This window comes from Sorex araneus, chromosome 1 (genome assembly GCF_027595985.1).
Source record: "Sorex araneus isolate mSorAra2 chromosome 1, mSorAra2.pri, whole genome shotgun sequence".
Classification (NCBI taxonomy): Eukaryota; Metazoa; Chordata; class Mammalia; order Eulipotyphla; family Soricidae; genus Sorex; species Sorex araneus.
The window spans coordinates 370414412-370424458 of NC_073302.1; the positions used below are offsets into that span (position 1 = coordinate 370414412).

Sequence of the window (10047 nt, forward strand, 5' to 3'; positions counted from 1 at the left end):
ACTGAGGATTTTTAGGCAGAGAAAATACTTTGTAAGATACCATAAATGATGGACACAATTTATCCATTGCCCAAATCCATAGATGACATAAGACCAAGAGCAAGACCCAGTGTAAACAAAGAATAAATAATGTAAGCAATGGACTTTAAGCGCTAGTAATATATTAATGTAACTTCATCAATTGGAACAAATCTCTCTAGTGAGGAATGTTAATAATGGGGAGGTATGATGAGGAGGCCAGAGGTATATGACAATCTCGACTCCTTCCTCTAAATTTTGCTTATAAACCTAAAACTGATATAAAATAATAAAGTAGAAAAAATTGAGGAAAGATGGTCATGTCATACAGATACATCATCATGTTGGTGTTCTGGTCCATGGAGTGTTTTTCCCCTCTCACCATCTATCAGCCACTAGTGGATCAGCCACCATGCCCATCAAAAAAGAACCTGCTGTTGGGGCTGGAGTGATAGTACAGCAAGGAGGGCATTTGCCTTGCACATGGCCAACCTGGGTTCAATCCCCGGCATCCCATCTAGCACCACCAGGAGTAATTCCTGAATGCAGAACCAGAAATAACTCCCAAGCATCACCAAGTGTGATGCAAAAAGCCAAAAAGAAAAAAAATAAACACTCTGCTGTTATTGAAGGGTGGTGTTTAACAACATCTCTCAGCTGCTAAGTTCCTCAAAAATTATTTAATAGAACTTTAAAGCAATGGTGTAGTTAAAATATCGAACTGAAGGCACAAAGACTGAAGTTCAAGCCTTGCATATGCCAGACACATGTAAAGATTCCAACCGAAGCACCACAGAGCAATCCCAGAGAAACCCCTGCCGCAGTCATGGAAGGCCCAGCACCACCTCTGGGCTGAGAACAGAAGCGTTAGGCCTGCAAGTCCTTCGAGGCCTAGGTGAAGTTTTTGCCACTCCAGCCCCACAAAAAGATACAAGAAAAAACCACAATATTTATGAATTTGTTTCCATTAAGGTGCTTGATGCTATCTGTAAGCAAATTTTCAGCAAATTTCTCATGTTGTTTAAAAAATCTCTACCATCAGCAATTACACATATTTAGAATTTTGACTATTTTTGCCAACCTGTCATCTAAAACTAGATGCTAGAAATAGGCTCATGAGAAAAATTTTATTAGTAACAAGTCTAGTAATCATTTTTTAAAAAGATCAAGCTATATTCTTTTCTTAAAATGAAATCAAATATGATCAAAACACATTTCAGAATGAAAATCTTGATTTAAATGATCCATGTTGCCTGACCGTCCCTTGGTAAGTTCAAGGCTTTCTGTGGAAAAGCCCTTCTTAAAACGCCCTAAATTCAATAGCCACTGCTGAATAGCAATTTTCTACATTCCACTCCAAATTCTGTTGGCCTGCCTTTTTCTGATGTCATCAGCTGGTCTCACTGAAATGCTTACCCTGCCCCATTGCTCCTTCTTGCTCCCTGGAAATGGGAAGTCACATGCCGCCTTTTCAAGGAAACTTCCTCCTTTGCAGAAATCGGCCCATTCCCTTCCATCCTGAGAAGGAATGCAAGCCCATCACTCCTCAGGAAGAAAGATGGAGAAGGATATAGAAGGGAAAAGAAATTCTCGGCCCAAGTACTCCCCATGGAAGGGCTAAGTTTCTCCTTTCTTAGCGATTCAGATATCCTGACTGGCATCACCTCCCAGGACTCCAAATGCTTCCTTTCTTGTTATAATCCTCTTAAGTTCTTTTTTCCCCATTCCCCCTGTGATTCTGTCAGTGTTTCTCACTCATTCTCCTTTGGGCTCGGCGCCCCTCCTCCACCCCCACAAACCTCACCCAGGAACAGGGAAAGAGGCCATGGAGGCTTTCAAGTTTACGGGCCATTATAGGTGAATGCTGGGAGGTGTTTGGCAGGGCAGCGGAACTAATCAGTTATCTTAACACTAGGGACAGTAGGGTGGGGATTTGTAGATGGCTAAATGTCATTGCTTATTTTAACTGCAAGGAAACCCAATTTTATGAATTACTGATCAGTACTTTGAAACCACCCCCCTCCAGCACCACCACTCCACAAATCACTGCAAAGGAATAATTAAGGAAAAGAAGAGGAAATAAAACTAAAATAATAATAATAATAATAATTCTTTGCTCAATGGGCAAAACTAGAGGGCAAATAAAGTAATGTTACCGCAGAAATTTTAAATGAAACATGTCTTTCTGTTCAGCTGAGGCTCGTATGAAACCAACACAACATTCCACAGTCAGAGTTAATCACAAAACCATAGAATGTGGATTAAGCTACAGCGAAAGGTAAAATACAAAGCAACAGGATAGAGAAATTTTAATCAGGAACAAAGATTACCATAATCCCCAAATGGGCTTACTTTTGAAAGAAGAGATATTTGTGAAGGATAAACATTTTTAAAACAATAGGAATGGTGTATAAAATTAACCCAAGTAAAATCTAGGCTAAAGTTTTGGTGAGTCAGGATAGGTACTTTCTAAAAGCAATATATTCCTCCAGGAGACACAAAACTAACTTTTCTATGCAATCGTTTGTCACGGTTCAATTTTTTTAAGGTTAGAATACATGCATTTTTTTTTTCAAGTTTTGCCACTTCAAATAAGCACCAGTGCCTAATAAATAAAAACCTAAACAATTTGCTTCCCTCTACTACCTAATTCCCTAGTACTCATAAGATATAACTATTCTGGTAAAACTCCTCTTCAGTTCTCCTAAGAGAAATTTTCACCTAAATAAATAAGGAATAAGAACAACAAAAAAAGAACACTATAAAAAAATTATAGTCAAAGATGAGATAGAATTCCCATTTACCATAGTCACACCATTCAACAATGATAATAAAGCATGTGATAAGAAAAGCTAATTGTCTAACATAAAAATAAGTGAATTAAAAATAAATAAATGGGTTACTACATTTCTTTTCTTAAGAAAAGGTAAAATACTTACAGGTCTTTTCTCACCTACTGGAAAGGCTGGACAAACAAGCTCCTGTTATCAGGAGACCTGTTCGTATATGGAACTGTTGTAAGAAAATTTAAGAGTAACTTGTTGAGGGCTGGAAAGATAGTCCAGTGGGCAGAGAGCGTGCCCATCCAGGAGTGACCCCTCAGTACAGAGCCAGGAGTTAGTCCTGAGCATTTCTGGGTGGGACCCAAAAACAAATAAAGTTACTTCTTGGGGCCAGAGAGATAGTACAGCAGGTAGGGCATTTGCCTTGTACATGGCCAACCAGGGTTCAATCCCTTGCACCCCATGAGCACTGCCAGGAGTGATTCCTGAACACAGATCAAGGTAGAAACCTTGAGCAGCTCCAGGTGCGGCCCCAAAACAAACAAATAAAAAAAAAGATTTTCTCTTTGAAAGAAGGTTCTGAACGATTAGGAAAAAAATTGTTTTTCTTTTTGGATCACAACCAGAGATGTTCAGCGGTTACTCCTGGCTCTGTACTCAGGAATTACTCCTGGCAGTGCTTGGGGGAACATATGGGATGCTGGAGATTGAACCCGGGTCAGCCGTGTGCAAGGCAAACACCCTACCTGCTGTACTAACGCTCCGGCCCCCAGTTATGAGAATTTTAGATGGAAAAATCAGTTTCATAAAGATAGATTTTTTGGCAGGGCCACACCCAGTGGTTTTTTGGGCTGCAGTGTTTCGGGGGCCATGCAGTGCTGGAGACAGAACCTGGGGCCCCTGCACGCAAACAGGTGCTCCAGCCTTTCGAGCAGCAAAGGTCAGTGGTCATCATTATTCTTCTTATATCCAGACCACAACAGATCCTGTCTTGGGTGTTTGGAAGTTGCTCCTAAAGGTGTCCTAAGGACCACAGAGCACTGGGACTGAACCCAGTGCTCCCACATACAAAGCACTGCTCTCTAGCTCTTAGAGCTCTCTCCCTGAGCCCCCCAAAAATCAATTTTTTGTTCAGGCAGGAGAGGGTAGGGTGTTGTTGCTTTGGGGCCACGCTCAGGGCTTACTCCTGGCTCTGCAGCCAGAAATTACTCCTGGCAATGCTGGGGAGGGGGGTTGAGGACAGGGTGGGACTCCAACCCAGGAAGGTCACATGCAAGGCAAGTGCCAACCCACTGTACTATGGCTTCTGATCCACAAAGATCAGTTTTTAATGAACCATGTTCTAAAAAAGAAGAGCAAATTTTTTTAAAAGGAATGTAATTTGTAGGAAGCAAGTATGTCAACAATACTGGAAACTTGACAAATTCAGCGTCCCTTGTGGTTCGGTTGGGAGAGGGATGTTATATTGTTATGAATATAACTTTGTTATGTTTAGACTTACATTGTTATGAATCAGTGAAAGAAAAAGCTTACTAACATAATAAATTCTGTATCTTGGAAACTTAACCGTGCAAATCAACAGAATAATGTAGTTAGTAGAAAAAGCTAGTATTCTGCCAAAATCTATTTTCCTTCTTTTTCTGAGCAAGTAAAGAAGTGATCAGTTTCACTGTTTTGGCCCAATCCATAACCAGGCAGTTTTCCTTCTCCCTTTCAGCCCAAAGACATCTGGATAGTTACGCTTTGCCCAAGTAGATGGCAAAAATGCCATAAGTGAGGCCGGCAGATACACGTGTCCTTGAAATATTTCCTGGAGCCAAGTCACCCTCACCTCATCTGGTATAGACCTTTATAATTAATATCAGCTTCTCCTTATCTAATATATTTTCCTTGAAGATGCAAATTTTTAACATAATAATATCATGATAAAATGAGGATACATGTAATAGATAGGGATATGAGACAGATCTTAACCTGTCAGAAGGGCAAAGATTCAGGGGTGGAGAGATAGTATAGCAGGTAAGGGACTTACCTTGCATGCAGCTGACCTGGATTTGATCTTTGGTATCTCACACATTTTTTTGAGCACTCCCAGGATTAATTCCTGAATACAGAGTCAGGAATAACATCTGAGGACCACAGGCATGGCTCCCCTCCAAAAATGGCAGAGAGTAAATTTTGCACAGCCATAGTGGTAGCCAATCAAACTTAATGCTAGACAATTAAGTCAACCATCCATGAATACTTATAGTATTATATATGTATGTATAATATTGCATGTTAGTTTGGCCTTCTTGATAAAGTAAATACACCATTTATTAAAAGAAACCAAGAAACATGGGAATTAAACCAATGTTTACTTATTGAAGAGATTTGAACTGTATACAAAAAATGTAAACATTTGCTACATGTTGTGAGAGTTAAATATTTAGTCTTTAGAGTTTTACAATGACTTCCATGTTTATCAAGAATGTAGCTTGGGAACAAGGAAAGATTATTTTATATTTCCCATTCTGTCATGCATGTACTTATTGAGAGGTCATTTTCAGCCTCATTCAATAATTGATGGTCATTTGTCAACTATAGCAAAGGATAATCTTGATTTTGTGACATGGTAATCTTTGAAGGTACTCATCTTACAAAATACAAACTTTCCTGTTTACTTACAAATTGTTTATTTACTCATGAAACCTGCTTTCATTACTGAACAGAGGGAAAATGCCATGAAATTTTAAGTAGTGAATGGCTTTTCTGTTTAAAAATAAAATTTTTAGAGCAAAGTATTCTACTCCACAAATCTATGCCATAAATAATAGCAGTTAATATTTATTGAGAACATACCCATGTGCGGCTCTATTTTACATGTACTCAATTTATTTCATGCCCACAACAATCTTGAAAGTCAATGACAAGACTAAAATCCAGTTCAGACAATCTTACCTTCGTGAACCACGTACAAAGCAAGCACTCTACCCACTGTACTATCTCTCCAGCCTCAATATGGCCCTCTTAGCCACAGCATTACTCTGTCTTATAGAAGTAGATAGTAAAAGGAATAATAATAATATGTCATCTGAGCCTTCCTAAAAAATGAGTTTAGGGGACAGAGAGATAATACAGCAGGTAAGGACTTGCTTTCCATGCAACTGACCTGGATTTCATCCATCTTAAATCCCGCCCCCATTCCTCCCAAAACATATATGGCTCTCTGGTCCCTCCAGGAATGATTCCTGAGTGCACTGCCCAGAGTAAACCCTGAACACAACCAGGTGTGGTTAAAAAAAAAAAAAAGGCTGATTAGGAAAGTGCTGGAAAACAGCAGAGGTAAAAGCAATCATATCTTTCCTTCCTACCTTTTTTATTTTCAAAAGATCCTTTTTCTGAAGAAATGCTTGATTTGCTTAACTTTATTTTTTAAACTCTTGGCAATCCAATTTCCTCTCCTCATTCTGACAACTTCCTAACTCACAGGTAGCTTCACTGGTGGAATGACTTTTAGTTCAGTGGTCTCTGCTGATAATCAGGGGGTTCTTTAGTCATTATAGAGTAGGCTGCTTTTTTGTTTGCTTTGGTGTTTGCTTTAGTGCCAGGATTAAACTCAAGGCCTCATACATGCAAAACATGTGCTCTATCACTGGCGCACACCTCCAGCTCTGAGTCTGATGATTTTGACATTGGCCAGTTCTTTTCCCCAGACACTAAACAAAAGGAGTCCATTTCTTTCATAACAGCTGCAAACAGTGCAAAAGTAAAGGTGCTTGCCTAGTCTGCCTTGGCCAACTCTTGTTCAAATTTTAGCACTGCATCAGGTCCCTGGAGGACCACCAGGTGTGACCCCTGATCACAGAGCCAGGTGTAGTCCCTGAACACAGCAAATTGTAGCCCAAAAACAAAACCATTTCCCCCCCACAAAGATAGCTATTTGGAGGAAGAAAGAAAGAAAGAAAGAAAGAAAGAAAGAAAGAAAGAAAGAAAGAAAGAAAGAAAGAAAGAAAGAAAGAAAGAAAGAAAGAAAGAAAGAAAGGAAGGAAGGAAGGAAGGAAGGAAGGAAGGAAGGAAGGAAGGAAGGAAGGAAGGAAGGAGGGAAGGAGGGAAGGAGGGAAGGAGGGAAGGAGGGAAGGAGGGAAGGAGGGAAGGAGGGAAGGAGGGAAGGAGGGAAGGAAGGAAGGAAGGAAGGAAGGAAGGAAGGAAGGAAGGAAGGAAGGAAGGAAGGAAGGAAGGAAGGAAGGAAGGAAGGAAGGAAGGAAGGAAGGAAGGAAGGAAGGAAGGAAGGAAGGATTGGAGCAATAGCACAGTAGGTAGGGTGTTTGCCTTGCACGTGGCCAACCTGGGTTCGATTCCCAGCATACCATATGCTCCCATGAGCACCATCAGAGGTAATTCCTGAGTGCAGAGCCAGGAGTAACTCCTGTGCATCTCCGGATGTGACCCAAAAAGCAAAAAAAAAAAAAAGATAGCTATTTGGGGTCCAGAGCAATTGTACACTGGGTAGAGTGCTAGGGTGCTTGCCTTGCAGCAAGCTAATCAGGTCTATTACAGCACACCATACAGTCTCCTGAGGCTGCCAGGAAAAAGCCCTGAACACCACCAGATGGTGTTGATGTGGTCCCCAAACCAAACACACACACAAAAGAAAACATAAAGACTATAAGAATGTTTGTCATGTGTAGATTATAAACCAGCCACTGTGTTAAGATTATAAATATTATGAGTGCAAAGTCTCTTCTTTAAGGACACCTCAATTTAGAAAAAAGAGTAAGAATCATGCCATTAAAAAAAAAATCCTGGGGCTGGAGCAATATCACAGCAGGTAGGGCGTTTGCCTTGCATGCAGCCGACCCGGGTTCAATTCCCAGCATCCCATATGGTCCCCTGAGTAACACCAGGAGTAATTCCTGAGTGCAGAGCCAGGAGTAACCCCTGTGCATTGCCAGGTGTGACCCAAAAAGGAAAAAAAAAATTTAGGGGCCGGAGTGATAGCACAGCAGATAGGGCATTTGCCTTGCATGCGGCCAACCTGGGTTAAATCCCCGGCATCCCATATGGTACCCCAAGTACCGCCAGGAGTAATTTGTGAGTGCAGAACCAGGAGTAACCACTGAGCAATGCTGGGTGTGAGCCAAAAAGCAAAAGCAAAAAAAAAATCCAGAGTAAGAACCCAGAGAATATGGCTGGCAATCCCTAAGAATGGGAAGGACAGGATGTTTTCCTATTGAAAAAACAATAAAAGAGAAAAACAAAAAAGAAGCAAGTCGAAGAGGGTCTCAACAAGTAAGGGCCCAAAGGAAGTGCAGAATCCCATTAAGCAAGAGAAGTTATTGGCAGGGTAGATTGCCTGGTGCTAGCGCACAAGTGTGAGGACCTGGGTTTGGTCCCAGAACTGCAATCAATAATGTTTTAATTGTAGCACTGCGCTGTAGCACTGTAGCACTGTTGCACTGTTGTAGGACTGTTTTCCTGTTGTTCATCAATTTGCTTGAGCGGGCACCAGTGACGTCTCCATTATGAGACTTGTTGTTACTGTTTTTGGCATATCGAATAGCCACTGGTAGCTTGCCAGGCTCTGCCATGGGGGCGGGATACTCTCCGTAGCTTGCCTGGCACTCCCCGAAGGATGGAGGAATAGAACCCTGGTCTGCCACGCGCAAGGCAAATGCCCTACCCACTGTGCTATCTCCAGAAATGTTTGGACCCGTAAATGTATTGTCCCTGGTGGCCATAATTCCCACATGATTGCCAGGCTGATCACCTGGCTACGAGCCTGCCTAGAATACGGAGTTTGGCACCTCGGCTACTTCGAACGTGTCCGAGCACTTCGAGAAATAGCATGAAATCTTTCACGGCCTCCACGAACACCTAAAAGGGGTGCCGGAGAAATGCGTTGGGGAGCAGAAACCAAACTGAAGAAAAGGTTGGTGAGAGATTTTGATGAACATCAGCAGCCAAGTGAAACTCTGGCAGAGATGGAGGAGGAACCAGGCTACGCACTGCATCTTTCTATAACACTGTGATATCTGAACTTCGAACCTGCCAGAAAAACCTTGCTCACCTTCACTGGGAGGTGACAAGCAAATGATTGACAGCTCTGTCCGGGGACCTGGACTATGACACACAAACAATGGGAAAATGAGCACGTGAATCAAACGCTGTCTCTAAGGGCATTGCTACTGCAGGGAACTGAAAGCCTAAATTGGGCCACTCAATTCCTCAACCCATTGCCACAGAGACTGAACAAATTGGCTTAGAAATCCTAGAAGAGGTAGGTGAGCAACGGGAGTGGTTGGAACACACCTATTCTTGGTACCCAGTGAAATTTTGAGCAAAAGTCTAAAGATTCTTTGTTCAATGTCCAGAAAAGTGGCAAGCAACAAACTGCTACTTTCCATTCTTATCTTACTAGAGGTACTCATCCTGGCAGGTTTCATTTATTACAGATTCTTGAGTAAGCATTAAACCCTTCAGGGAAGTTTGTAGGCCTGAACTTTGACCCTGTGAATGACTGGTGTTAAGAGAAGGAATTAGCACACTGCTGTGATGAGCTGACAGTAGAAGAACTCACTGTGTGACCAGACCTTGGGATGAAGGAGGGCAGGTGAAAAACCACTTAAATGTGAAGTACAGCAACAAGGCCAGTATTCTGCACCAAGGTTAAAAAAATGTAATTAAATGTCTGAAAAAGAGAAGAGGTTAGGAGCTGGAGTGATAGCACAGCGGGTAGGGCGTTTGCCTTGCACCTGGCCAACCCGGGTTCGATTCCCAGCATCCCATATGGTCCCCTGAGCACCGCCAGGGATAATTCCTGAGTGCAGAGCCAGGAGTGACCCCTGTGCATCGCCGGGTGTGACCCAAAAAGCAAAAAAAAAAAAAAAAAAAAGAGGTTAGGCATGTGAACATGAGATGAACATGGGCCAGAGCTCGGGATCCTTGGTATGTTCCACCACAAGGTAACATGGGTCACCAGTAGCTTAATGACCTCAGCCACCCTCTTCGTGAGTATATCATCTGCTCATATACTATGCGTCTCAGTCTGGTCTAGAATATTGAGACCTTGCCCTTTGTCCCATATCAAACAACTTAAAGAGGGAAATCACCAAGTCTCTCCAAGGCTTGCCTTCATTTGTTCAACATTTTAATGGAGCCAAATTCCAGGCAAGGGGAATTCTATTCCTGTCTTCCATCCAGCTTGGAGTAGGGCAATCAGAATAGGCAAAACTACTTTTTGCCATTCCACCAGGAAGCACTGTAA

At 42.0% G+C, this 10047-nt stretch overlaps 1 pseudogene; it reads left to right on the forward strand.

Moving 5' to 3' along the window:
- The first annotated feature begins 215 nt into the window (after positions 1-215).
- Positions 216-9254, forward strand: LOC101545733 (vesicle transport through interaction with t-SNAREs homolog 1B-like; annotated as a pseudogene).
- The last annotated feature ends 793 nt before the right edge of the window (positions 9255-10047 follow it).